The following is an 11345-nucleotide window of genomic DNA, read 5'->3' as shown; positions in this document are numbered from 1 at the left end:
TTTCAGTCCTTAGTTTATGCTAAAAACATCAACCCCTTTTGAAGCATGCATGTTCTCTCCTTAAGGGCTGTCTCTCCTTTGGAGCACTTATTAATGAGTGCCATTTGTGCCCAAACTTAGTGCCCTTACTGCAGGGCATGTAATTGGAGATACATTAGGCCATGTTTCTGTTTATTTCTATAAGTAAATAAATATTTATATATATTTAAATATCTGGTATAATCCTCCTAGTATGTCTTTAATGATTCTCTATTGATTGTTTTAAGACCTTGTTTGGAATTTTGTATTAACCAAAGCATCCCAGTCATTACTTTCAGAATAAAAAATCTTTCTTTATGTGTGATCTTTGCTTTTCCATGAACACCTGCATCTGCTGACCTACTATGCACAGTAAATACTGAACTATCTGCTGACTTACTGTACTCTTCAGGTTGCAAAGAAGCAGTGACCTATCACAAGACATATTGTTAATGCCAGCAAGAAAGCAAGAGGTGTCTGCTTGGTTTCTGAATCCTTTGTGTTGCTTTGAGGGGTTCTGTGCAGAACTGAAAGTGTCAACAGGCTGTTTTCTGGTGTTCCCAGCTGCTGGGCAGCGTTATGAGGATTAGCATTGAGGAACTCTTAGCAAAATTTGTTTCATGCCACGAAAATGTAAAGCCTCCAAAGCTGGCTGGCATCCCAGGGCTGTGAGAGGCCCTTGGAGGGGCTCTTGGTAAAGGTGGCAGGATTTGCACCGTCCCAAAGCTGTGAATGGGACATGATCTGAAGAGTTTCTGATTAAGCTTTAATCATTTCCAAGCTGGTTTGGTTGCTTGCATAGGGCAGCAGACAAAAACTGCTGAGCAGGAACAGCTGCTATGGGGCCACTCTGCCACCATGGGAGGGAATCTGCCTAATCTTGTCCTGCAGTGTAGAGCCCAGTTCAGAAACACAAAATGCCATTTTGGGCAATATTTTATTCTCAGGGTGTTTCCTGAGCTGGAATCAAACCCATCCTCCTACCCTGGCAGTGTTTTGGGTATCCTGTGATTTTGCTGGCTCTACTTTTGCAGGGTACCATCATTGTGCTGCTTCCTCTTTCTCTTTGCAGTGTCAAAGCCAGGAGGTCAGATTAGAGACCTGGGGCTCCAGCAGCAGAAACAGGGCCTGAGTGTGTGCAACAAAAAAAAGTACCTATATTCATAATGATTATTGTAGACAACTTGAGGGATGAGGCGCAGCTGCGTTCCGGCCCTGGTGCCTCTGGATCTCTTACTATCCCAATTAGAAGTGTATCTTCAGCCCAGACTCAGCAGCCCAGTTTACTTAGCTGGGGGCATCCCTGGCGAGCTGAGTGATGCTGGAGACCCTGCACTGTCCTGGCTTGGCCTCCTCCACAGCTTGGATGTGCCCTCCTGCCGCTGGCAACATTCTTGTGGTACATGGATGTGGAATTGCCATTATCCTCCCCCCTGGCACCATCTCTTGGCTTTCATTAAGCTTTTGCAAAGAGCAACTCTTTGTGGTGGCCCCTGTGCAGTTTTATCCTAGGCTCCATTTGCATCACCATCAGGTGGTTTTTGTTTGACCTTTGCCTTGCTTAAAAATTAAGTACCAAGGTACTAGGAAGAGAAGTAATTTCCCAGATAAGCACTTTTCCCCTGCTCTTCTGTAGTTCATGGGGGAGCTGGCTTACCCTGCCTGTGGATGACTAAGGAGGAAATTCTTTTTTGGTTAGGATAATGCTGACAGTTCACTGGAATTTTTTTTATCACGGGTTTATCACTTCCTCCCTACGAATTCTTATGTGCAGGGCAGGAAAAAAAAATAGTGGTGACCACAAGTTATGGAATTTGCCTTCTGTGGAAAAGATGCTGAACAGGTAAATGATGCTGTCAAGTTTGCTATGGTTTACATGGAGGATTTGCTTCATATCCCCTTATATAAACAGGCTGGGTAAGATACATGAATATTCTAGCAGCTATCATCTTTCAAATGTGTTTTTTTCATGTTAGAGTTAATTAATGCTCATATCTCTTGAATATAGGTGAGTGTAAGCCTCCTCATCTTTCAGTTGGGGAGGAGGTTTGGATTTATCACTTGTCTCTCAGAGATGACAGGGTCAAAGTCAAGTTTATGTGTGAGGGGTTTCTGGGTGACCTTGTTAATCTCCCTACCTCCCTTTTTTTTGTAGAGGGGGTCTGGATGTGTGTCTCTAGAGAAGGCAGACGGAGTTTGGCCAGAGAGACTCTGCCTTTTGGTTAAACGTGTGTGTTCTTGCAGTGTTTGCTTCCCAGTGGTGCTCGGTGATCGCACTGTTGATCTTTCTGCAGAGGCTTGACACTGCTGCTGAAAAGCTTTGACACTGCAAAGCATTGTTTACTTGTGAAAGTGTTATTATGTTTTGAATATCTATTATTCATCTCTTGTGCTAAAAGTGACATTATGTCATAAAATTGCTCTTAGATTTCAGAGCTTTGAGGAAAAGCTGTTTTTTTGTCCCAGACTCTCTGTGACAGTGCTGGAAAGTGCCTTACCCTTTGTATCTCTGTAGACCCCTTTTATGAATTGTGAGTGACAGCAGGAAAGTATAAAAGAGTGCAGAGGAGCTGGTTTTGATGTTTATAAAGGGCTTTGATAAAAGATGCAGCACACAGACTTGATATCATTTCCTATTTTTAACTTCTTAGGAGCATAAAGTGCTCAGATCCAATATTTATGTAAAAAGGGAAAGAGGGGGGCTGTATTTCTTTTTTATTTTCTCCTTTATTTTTCTTTTTTAGGGCCAGGTGAATTAAAATAGAAAAGTGTCTCTCTTCTATGCCCTAGTAAAATTTTCTTCCATGAAGTATCAGTAAAGCCAGCTCCATGGTGTTGAATGTGTGGATGATGTTGGAGGAGACCAGCTGCAGTTTTGAAGGCTCTTTGTTTGCAGGCTTGTGCTTTCAACCTCCCAGCTATGGCTGGCTCCAGTGGACCCAACAGCCATGGTGATGTTCGTGGTGATTCCCCAATAATGGGGAATGAGAGTCAGAGAAATAAAACACGGAAAAGCTGGGGCAGTTCCTCCCCTTTCTCTAGGAGTCAGATCACAGTAGCGGCATCTCTCTAATAAGTAGATTTGCTTGCTCCACAGAGATGCAAGGCTGTGTGCTGGCTGGGTAATTGCAGTTTTACTGATGAAAGTGCTTGTCATTATTTCCAGCTTTTTTCTTGCAGTCTCCTCTTTAGTCTTGTCTGCCAGCATGGTTGGCTTTTGTGGTGGGCCTCTGTACTCCTGCATATGAGCTCCTGCATATTCCCATGCATGTAACACATGAGGAGGCTTCATGGCACTTTGCATGTGCGTGTGCATAGGCACATCTGAATAGAAAATATGTGTGAGGGCGGGTGTGGGCTGTGAGTGCGTGCGTGGCATTGGCACAGGCATTTCCACGGTTGGTCCTTCGTCCATGCATGGGCCTTCATGCTGGAAGGTGAGTAATGAGTGTGCAGACTTGTCCTGGAGATCACCTGATGACAAAAGTTACCCATTTGATTGAAACACCACATTTTCTATTTTACTGGGGCTAAATGCCTTGAAACACCCTGTGCAAGGGAGTCCTGCTATCCCTTGGAGAATCCCAGGATGGAGCAACATTGCTGAGTCCCATCTTGCTGCAGTGAAAGAATTCACCTTGATGGGATAGGCACAGCAGCAGCTGTCAGTGGGGGTTTTGAGTTCTTCAGCAACATCCAGTCATCCAAGGGGCTGTTCAAAGCAGGTGCTGGTTTCAGGTTGCTGAACTTTAGCAAAGACATCCCATCTCTCATCCATCTGAGGGGGAGTAAGCACTTTCTGCTTTGTTCTTCTTGCAGGAGCTTGTATGTGAAACCATAAAAAAAAACAGGAATTACCAGCCTTGGGTGATCACTGGAAGTGTGTTTGATTGGGTGTTGTCTCCCAGCCTCTGCTGTCCCTCTAGAAGATTGCCAAGCTGGACACTGAGGTCTACAGGGGGAGATGTTCATTTGGGATGTGTTGTCATAGAGCTGTGACTGCTTGGTATCCTTGCATCTTGTGTGCTCCTTTGTGGACAAGTCCCCAGTTACATTCCAAAAGGATGACTCTGGTCACACATAATTAAAGGGGATAAAGAACAGTCTTATTTTCTTCTTGCTTCAGCCATGACACTGTGTAACACCATAGGTGAGCAGCTGACTTGTTGGACTTGGCTAGCTTATAGCAGTAGTGTGTTGGCTTATACAGGTGTCTTTTCAATTTCTGACAGGCTGTTCAGTTAAGCAAAAAGTATCCTTAGTTCTTTTGTAAGGTATGGGAGGACTGTTTTGTTCAGCTGGAGTGGACACCACCGTAAATTGGAAAAGCTGTTTCTGAGTCCAGAAGAGATGAGTCAGGGTAGAACTGTTAAGCTGAAGTGACAGACACTGTCTGTGCCCCACCTGCAGCACTGGTGTTGGGGTGCTCTCGCTGTGCCTTGGTGTCTGCTGTTCAGCAAGTTGGGTGCTTCCATTGCATTTCCAGCAGCAATCCATACGCCTAGCTCTGGAGCACAGTGGGGGCCCCCCCAAAATCCGGGGCTCTGTGTCACTGAGCAGAGCTGTGCCAAAGTGTCTGATGAAACATGGACCTTGGTTGGCAATAGCTGCAGTTCCTCTTCTTTTGAAAGAATCTGGGAAATCTCCCCAAAAGAACCAGCGGAGAAAGCATCCAGATTAAAGATCTGGTAAGTCTCAGTGTCCCCTCTGCGGTGTTTTCAGTCTCTTCTGTAATCAGCTGTCATTTCAGGATCTGGGCATATTGGACTTCAGGGAGTATGGATTGAAACTTAAACAAACAGTGATTCTTCTATAAATATTTAGCTCACACTGTTTAGGAGCTGCTGGGAGTTGGAGACAAAAAATAGTTTAAAGTTCATGACTGTCTGGAAAAGCTATCGGAGGAAGGCACTTGGTCACCAGATTGCCTGGCATGTAGGTTTGGAATAGCTAATCCTCTTTTTTTTTCCCTGAAGAAGAGGATGTGTTTAAGGATCATTCGGAGAGGCATAAGGTTGCATTTTTCCATTGCTTACATGGCTGCACTGGGGACTCAATAGAGGTTTTCTTCAAGAGAAGATCTGGTATGGAATAAATGGATGGTGCACCCTGGCAATGCGCATTTTTTCAAATTTGGACTGGTCATCTGAAGTTCATACATCTGGATGGGAGAGGGGAGATGTGTCTGCAAGTGTGTGCTTTTATCTGGCCACCTTGCTACCAGGACAGAGCTTTGTGCCTGGGCCAGCTGCTGCTGAAGGAGGTGGAGTCCCTGATGGGGTTTGTGTAGACAGCACAGATCTCGGGCTACCACATTGTTCTTGCTCTTGCAAAAACCTTGATAGTGAGGTAGACCTTTCTCTGCCAGCCTTTTTTGTCTCTTAAATATGAAGATAATACACTTTTTTCAATTTTCAGAGCTCTTTAAAGAATAGGAAAGAATGAAATGTGCTGATAAGAAAGGCATTGGTGAGACAGGCAGAGGCATACAGGCTTTGAATAAGCAGGGAACTTTACCATGCACAGGAGTCTGGCGTTACTGATTAAAAAGAAGAGGAAATAATTGATTATTTTCTTTCTCCCTCTGTCTTGTTCTTCTAACACAAAGTACTTGCAGTTGAACTAGATGATGGTTGTAAGTACCTTCCAACTATCCTATCCCATCCCACGAATATAACAGTAAGCACAAAATGTGTGCTGTGCCCTGTGAAACGTTTTACAACTGTTTGCACCTCCCCTGCCCCTGATTACAGCATCCTGGGTCTTTTTGTATCAGGATGATTGGTGTGCCCTGTCCTTGTGGTCAACTGCTTTGCCTGGAAGATTAATGGCAGAGGAGAAAATGTGAGGGAAGAAGCACAGGTAAGAAAAACGAAAATTTCTCATTTGTCAGGTTGTTAAAACTACTTTTGAGGTTTGAAAGAAAATGTCAGTATTTGAGTTGGAGGTGGTGGCGAGCTTGAATGTTTTTCTCTTGCAGTAGTTTCTTTTAGTGCCCTTCCTAATTTAAAAGAAGGTGTTTAAATTATTAATGTTTTAGCACTGAAGCAGAGGGATTCCAAAGCCTTTGGCAAGTATCTTCTAAAGCATCTATCTTAAAAAAGAGCTTCATGTTTTTTCTGACTCCATCTTTGACAGAAGCTTCCCTTCTGTGAGAAGCACTGAATCCACAGAGGTGGACAAAGAACTTGATTTATGTAGAAGGTAATTTTCTCCAATGGTGTTTGGCCAGCAAACATAAAGATGATAATGATTTTTATTTTTTGGCATAGCCTTTGCAGATCTCTGTGCTTCTGCCTGTGGCTGAAGCAACACTATGCCTGGGTGAGTGCCAGCACACTGTCTGTCATGCTCAGGTGCTGCTTGTGAGAGGTGGGTACCCTTATCTATTCTTTCTGGCTGCAACATCCTGGAGGTGGGAGGCAGCTGAGACTTCGGACATTCTCACTAAAGCTGTAGTTAGAGCTCAGGCCTCCCATTAGATTTACCACGCATTTTCTTCCCTATTCCCTTTAGGTATTTGTACTGATTTTGTACCAAATCTCCTTCTTGCTACTTGAAGAATAAAGTATTATAACTCTGGCTTGGGGCAACTGTCCAAGGGATATATTGGGATACACTTGGCCTTTGAAAACAAGGACTTTAGTCTCCAGCCCTGTCAGTCCTTCTGGCTCCTGGAAGTTTTTCTTCCAAATGGTTATTTCAAACCTCAGAGAAGAAGTTTGTGTTTTTTTCAGCGCTATGATTAATACCATTTTTACGCTTCGTTGCAAAATGCCACACAATGAATGAGACCAGCAGGGTAGTGGTTTATGGGTGGCAGGAAAAAAAAATGAAACAAGCAGTATTAAATGCTGTTTTGGAAGAGTGATCTGTGTGTGTGCATGTTTTGTAATCTGCTGTGAACTGTGGGGTTATGTTCCTATTAAAAAGAAAAGGAGAAAAAAAGGCTTAAACCTCGTCTATGGAAAGAATGTCAGAAATAGTTGAGAAACTGAATAATTACCGTATTTTTTGTGGGTCAGTGAAAGCGAAGGATCGCGATGCAGTTGGCTTTGCAATTAAAAAGTCACAGGATGGTTGAAGCTGGAAGGGACCTGTGCAGGTGGTAGGTAGCTACAGCCAGTTGCCCAGGACCATGTCCAGATGGCTTTTGCATATCTCCACAGATGGGGACTCCACAATCTTCCTGAGCAAGCTTGGTCACCCTGTCGGTAAAATGAGGCACAGTGCATGGTATTTCAGCACAGGCCATAGGTTCCTGCTCGTTACTGCTGCAGTCTGGAAAGTTTGTGGGGGTGTGTGGTGTTGGGACAGAATGTGTTGAGTGCACGGGGAACCTGGGCTGCAGCTGACCCCCATGGCTCAGCTTGGCAGTTCTTGGCTGGGACTTGGGAGAGTTTGGCTTGGCATAAGATGCCAAAAATGGTCCTTTCAGCAGTGTACAGGGAGTCTTGCTGCCTGATGGCCAGGTCTGGGTGCTTGTGGCCCCTGATTCGATTTTGAGGCTGTGCTTACAGCTGAGCCTCCAGCCAACTCTGGTGTCTTTTGCTTCCCTTCCCTTGACAGTGTGCCTAGTCCCAGCTGGCAAGTCACTTTGCCACGGGAATCTGGGACTCATTTATCAGCATAAAATCAGGCTAATTACACCTTTGAAGTCTTCAGCATCAGTGGTGCTGCAGCATTAGGTGCTTCCCCAGAAAACTCTGTGTTAGTGGCAAGCCCTGGGGAAAAGAGGCCCAGGTTTCTTGTGGCTGTGCGCCTAATATGTCCCCATCTGGGGGACAAAGAGGATGCTAGTGCATGTGAGAAGTCACCTAACCCTCTATAGAGACATTGGGATCAGCACAGTTTTGCTTCCTGGTGGCTTCATGTGCATCCCTCACACATGGAAAACAAGCAAAGCCTAAGACTACACTCAGCCTCAGCTTGGTCTCTAGTGTTTCCTCCTGTCTTCCATCCATGGAGAACAGTAGCCTTGCTTGTTGCCCTGGATGCATTTTTTTTTCCTCTAAGCCATGTTATTTTCATCCTGTTTTTGTTGCTGATAAGTGATGGGAATAGCAGCAGTGAGATGATGCCCCCCAGTGAACACTCCCACTGTCCACAGACGTGTCCCATATAACCCTTGTGCCAGTGATGGGTATTTTCTCATTAAAAATAGACCACAGACAATGCCACTTCCTGAGGACTGTGATTTATCATTTAATAACAAGTGGTTACTCATTTCCTTCGGAAAACTTTCTGGAAGTGTTATTTTTCTTTTTCCTCTTGCTTCCTTTTTTTTAATTTCCTTCAAAACCCTTCATTACCCATCAGAGCCGCTGTGTCTGTTAAATGAAGTGTTTACTTTTCAAGTGGAAATCATATTTATGATTTAAAGTTAATGAAAATAACAACTCTTAACTTGTTGGGCATGAGCTTTTCTTTGAAAGTGCCTGCACCCCTGAAGTCTTAGCTCAGCCATAGGAAATAGCAACAGAGAGCTGAGTAGGTAAGACTTGAAAAACTGTGATGCTGATCCTAAATGGGGAATGGATTATTTGCTTGAGCTGACTTTAAAGAACATTTCAACTAACTTTAGAACTCATATTGGCTTGAGTTGCCAGTCCTTGGCTGTGATATCTTGTTGTTGTCCTGAAGGATGGAGAGCCTGCAGAACTGCTAGGCAGTCTCATACCAAGTCTGGTATTTTAGTGATTTTACCAAAGAAGTGCAGAAAACTGTAGAGTAGTTCTTGAGGAAATCCCAACAGCTCAGTAAACAAACTTGGGAAATCTGCTGAAGATGAAATCATTGTAAGGTGGTGCTTAAGAAGCGAAAAGAAATAGTTCTCTGTTGGATCAGGAAGTCATTTTCAGGGTCAGTAGCAGATCAGATGGTAGACTGCAGATGATACAGGAGATGAAATGCAACCAGGGACATTGCAGGTACTTCAGGTCATAACACCTTCTCTTACAGTTGCCTTAATGAGCTGCAAGGATAGTTTAAAGATAAGAAAAATAAATTCAATAAAGACAAGTGCAAAGCATGCAAAGCAGCACTCTTGGAAAACAGGTGCACGTACCCAAAATGAGCAGTAACTCTCAAAATGAGTAGGTTAACTACAGAAAGGATTCTGTGAGCTGCAGTGAATCGCAAGCTGGTTGTGAATTGCAGCCAGATGCTGTTAGAAGACAGGTAGATCTTGAATAGCCCAGACAAAAGTGGCAAAGGTAATAATTTGTCCTGTAAAAACCCTGTTTGAAACAGGGCATCCAGTCTCAGCCCCTCTATTTTAAATATGAAAGCAGGCAGCTTGGGAAGATGAAGCTTCTGTTCGGGAAAATTTACTTAGAAGGAATAGCTGGAAGATTTGCATATGTTAAACCTAGGGAAAAAAACCAAAACCAACAGCCCACAGGTGTCAGGCCATGGTTTGATGGTATGCTGTCTTCAGCAGTAGTTTTGGGGCAAAGTATCTTTGCTCTCCTGGTATTGACTGTGCTGCAGCCCATTGTGAGGTCAGTTGTGTAGTCACAACTTGTGTCCACACTGTGAGCTGGGACAAGGAACTTCTCTCAGTGTAGAAAAAGCTGAAGTGTCTCCAAATTTATTTCAAAGTATGGCTATGCAGACAGCAGATGTTATGCAGGAGGAAGGAGGGCAAGGAGAGGAACTGGAGATTGTGAGCACCTCGTGGAGCTGAGACTTGAAGGAAACACAGCAGATTTGAGACATCCAGGAAGGTGGTGGGAAGAGTGCAGCACACAATGTCTCTCCATGTCTGAAGACAGGACTAGACAAAAATTGCATACAGGGAATTCCTTCTCTGGGCACGGTCTTCCAGTGCATCATCTCCATCATGCCTGGTAGCAGCAGGGTAGGCTGGCATTTCTCAAAGTGTGGGTTCCAGCTCCTGGTGATGGTGGTGAGGGGGAATGAGTGAGGCTGGAGCTGACCCAAAAAGCATTAGAAGCCTCTTTGTTAGCAGCACAGCAGCCCTTCCTGGGTGGTGGGACAAGTGATGCTCGTTGCTGGGAGCTGCAGCTGAGTCCTGCTTGCTCTTGGCAGGGCTGTGCCAGTGTTGCCTTGGAGAGCAGCACAAATAGAAGCCAAGAGAGGGTTCAGGTCTTGGTGGCTGTTTGACTTCCCTCCTGGCCCAGCATTTCTGCAGTCCTTGCATCCAGAATTTGGCATGGCTTCTGTCCCATCAGTCCTGCTGAGGCTGAGTGCCTCAATGCCTCCTGATGTTCTGAATCCAAATTTCTGTCATTACTGCTTTGCACTTGGCTTTTTGGCTCTTGGAAGTAGTTTGGTTGACCACAAAGTGGTCACTCTGTGCTGTGATGTAAGCTGATGATCTCTTCTGCTGTGGATGCTAAACCAAATATCCCTGCAACTGCTGGGATGTTACCAGGTTGGTGTTTGCAGCTGATGGGAATGTGCTGGAGCTGTGCAAGCCTTAGTGATTCAAGCTGATACTTAGGTTTATGATGAAATGCTGAATGCCTGGTCTGTTCTGTCCAACCAGCTCTACCCCTAGGGAAAAAAAAGGGGTTTACTTCAAGAAGAAAGGATATTCCGGTATTGGTTGGTTGATAATGAGAGCACAGAGCATCAAAGCTGAAACAGTATGTGCTGGGTTTTGAAATCACTGGAGGATATAGAAGTGCCTTGAAGAGGAAGATCATAGATTGGCAGACCTACAGGATATGCCTGGTTGATTTTTTGTAGGCTGCAGAGCTTTTCCCTGTGGTTTTCAGGGTTCCCTTGCTTTTCTGCATCTCTGTACAGCTCAAAGCATAGCATCTTTGTCCATGATCTTGCAGGATATAGATGTGAGCCTTGCTAGGAAGATCTAGGCTTCAGTTCCAGTCTTGTTAATGCTAAAATTCCCCTGGGAAAAAAAAAATGTTTACTATGTTTGCTTGTGACGTTTGACATGTTGGTGCTGAATCTGACTTGTGCTGATCTTGGTTGTTAAAAAAATAAAAGAAGCATAGTAATTTGTCTTAAAAAGAGTACAGAGAAAGTGGAGAAGAGAACAAGTAGTTTAGTAATTATTGCCTTTTCCAGGCTGATAGGCTGGGTCTTACTCTGGGAAGAAGTCAAATTCCCAGACAGTTCCATATGATATCACCAGATGAAGGGGTGACCACCACATGGAGCTGACTGATGGCAGGGCTGGTGCAGCAGGACTGCTGATAGTGGAGCTGCAGAGCTCTTCAGCAGGGTCAGCAAAATTGTAGTGGCATCTCAGGGATGTGTCTTTGGACACACAGAAAACCCATTTTTGGTGGTTTGGGTGATGCTGAATGCTCTGATCTGCATTCCTGAAACTTCAG

This window comes from Anomalospiza imberbis, chromosome 1 (assembly GCF_031753505.1).
Source record: "Anomalospiza imberbis isolate Cuckoo-Finch-1a 21T00152 chromosome 1, ASM3175350v1, whole genome shotgun sequence".
In the NCBI taxonomy this organism is placed as follows: Eukaryota; Metazoa; Chordata; class Aves; order Passeriformes; family Viduidae; genus Anomalospiza; species Anomalospiza imberbis.
The sequence above is the reverse complement of the archived record's forward strand: the minus strand, read 5'-3'. Positions refer to the sequence as shown.